The 2,662-nt window shown below is 36.8% G+C and overlaps 1 non-coding gene across 1 annotated transcript; it reads left to right on the top strand.

Annotated features, from left to right (window-relative positions):
• The first annotated feature begins 849 nt into the window (after positions 1–849).
• On the top strand, positions 850–957 carry LOC127740957 (small nucleolar RNA R71). Its single transcript, XR_008001813.1, has one exon. It is a non-coding gene; the product is annotated as a small nucleolar RNA R71 (small nucleolar RNA).
• Positions 958–2,662: the final 1,705 nt, after the last annotated feature.

Below are 2,662 nucleotides of genomic sequence, written 5' to 3'. Positions count from 1 at the left end.
ATTGGGGAACTCATTGGAAGCCAGTGGACGTCCAGTGAGGTCTTCCTCAGTGGTGTTCACTGCCTCTTCTTCCTCCCAGAATTTGGCCATGTTAATGGCCTTGCACTCTCCTTTTGGATTTTCTTCAGTATTGCTTGGGAGAGTATTAGGAGGGAGTTCAGTAATTTTCTTGCTCAGCTGACCCACTTGTCCTTCCAAATTTCTGATGGAGGACCTTGTTTCAGTCATGAAACTTTGAGTGGTTTTGATTAGATCAGAGACCATTGTTGCGAAGTCAGAGGTATTCTGCTTAGAACTCTCTGTCTGTTGCTGAGAAGATGATGGAAAAGGCTTGCTATTGCTAAACCTGTTTCTTCCACCATTATTATTGTTGAAACCTTGTTGAGGTCTCTGTTGATCCTTCCATGAAAAATTTGGGTGATTTCTCCATGAAGGATTATAGGTGTTTCCATAGGATTCTCCCATGTAATTCACCTCTTCCATAGAAGGGTTCTCAAGATCATAAGCTTCTTCCTCAGATGAAGCTTCCTTAGTACTGCTTGGTGCATTTTGCATTCCAGACAGATTTTGAGAAATCATATTGACTTGTTAAGTCAATATTTTATTCTGAGCCAATATGGCATTAAGAGTATCAATCTCAAGAACTCCTTTCTTCTGACTAGTCCCATGGTTCACAGGATTTCTTTCAGAAGTGTACATAAATTGGTTATTTGCAACCATTTCAATCAATTCTTGAGCCTCAGTAGGCGTCTTCTTCAAATGAAGAGATCCTCCAGAAGAGCTATCCAAAGACATCTTGGACAGTTCAGAGAGACCATCATAGAAAATACCTATGATGCTCCATTCAGAAAGCATGTCAGAGGGACACTTTCTGATCAATTGTTTGTATCTTTCCCATGCTTCATAGAGGGATTCTCCTTCCTTCTGTCTGAAGGTTTGGACTTCCACTCTAAGCTTACTCAATTTTTGAGGTGGAAAGAACTTTGCCAAGAAGGCATTGACTAGCTTTTCCCAAGAATCCAGGCTTTCTTTAGGTTGAGAATCCAACCATATTCTAGCTCTGTCTCTTACAGCAAAAGGGAATAGCATTAGTCTATAGACCTCAGGGTCAACCCCATTAGTCTTAACAGTGTCACAGATTTGCAAGAATTCAGTTAAAAACTGATGAGGATCTTCCAATGGAAGTCCATGGAACTTGCAATTCTGTTGCATTAGAGAAACTAATTGAGGCTTAAGCTCAAAGTCGTTTGCTCCAATGGCAGGGATAGAGATGCTTCTCCCATAGAAGTCAGGAGTAGGTGCAGTAAAGTCACCCAGCACCTTCCTTGCATTGTTGGCATTGTTGTTGTTTTCGGCTGCCATTTGTTCTTCTTCTTCTTTGAAGAATTCGGTTAGGTCCTCTAAAGAGAGTTGTGCTTTGGCTTCTCTGAGCTTTCTCTTCAAGGTTCTTTCAGGTTCAGGGTCAGCCTCAACATGAATGCCTTTGTCATTGCTCCTGCTCATAAGAAAGAGAAGAGAACAAGAAAATGTGGAATCCTCTATGTCACAGTATAGAGATTCCTTTAGGTGTCAGAGGAAAAGAAGAGTAGAAGACAGAAGTAGAAAATTCGAACTTATCAAAGGAGATGGAGTTCGAATTTTGCATTAAGGGATAGTGTTAGTCCATAAATAGAAGGATGTGAGAAGGGGGGAAGTGATTTTCGAAAATTAAGTCAAAGATTTTGAAAACATTTTTGAAAAACATTACTTAATTTTCGAAAATGAAAATGGAAAAGAAATCAAGTGATTTTTGAAAAAGATTTTGAAATTAGAAATTAAAATGATTTGATTGAAAACTATTTTGAAAAAAAGATGTGGTTAAGAAGATATGATTGGTTTTTAGAAAAAAAAATGTGATTGAGAAGATATGATTTGAAAAACATTTTAAAAAGATTTGATTTGAAAATTAAAAACTTGACTAACAAGAAAAAATATGATTCAAACATTAAACCTTTCTCAACAGAAAAGGCAACATACTTGAAATGTTGAATCAAATCATTAATTGATAGTAAGTATCTTTGAAAATGGAAAGAAATTGATTTTGAAAAAGATTTGATTGAAAAATTGATTTGAAAAAGATTTGATTTGGAAAAGATTTTGAAAACTTAAAACAAAATTTGATTTGAAAACAAAATCTTCCCTTTTAGCCATCCTGGCGTTAACCGCCCAGAATGGTGCACATTCTGGCGTTTAACACCCAAAATGCTACCCTTTTGGGCGTTAAACGCCCAACCAGGTACCCTGGCTGGCGTTTAAATGCCAGTCTGTCCTTCTTCACTGGGCGTTTTGAACGCCCAGCTTTTTCTGTGCAATTCCTCTGCTGTATGTTCTGAATCTTCAATTCTCTGTTTTATTGACTTGAGAAGACACAAATTAAAAATATTTTTGGATTTTTAATAATAAGGAAAAATCAAAATGCAACAAGAATCAAATAACAATGCATGCAAGACACCAAACTTAGTAGTTTGTATACTACTGACACTAACAAAATGAGAATGCATATGAGACACACAAAACACTCAAGTCAATAGAATTCAAAGATCAGATCAAGCAAATCATCAAGAACATCTTGGAGATCAATAAGACATATGAATGCATGCAATTGACACCAAACTTAAAATGA

Source organism: Arachis duranensis, chromosome 7 (assembly GCF_000817695.3).
Source record: "Arachis duranensis cultivar V14167 chromosome 7, aradu.V14167.gnm2.J7QH, whole genome shotgun sequence".
Lineage (NCBI taxonomy): Eukaryota > Viridiplantae > Streptophyta > Magnoliopsida > Fabales > Fabaceae > Arachis > Arachis duranensis.
The sequence above is the reverse complement of the archived record's forward strand: the minus strand, read 5'-3'. Positions and strand labels throughout refer to the sequence as shown.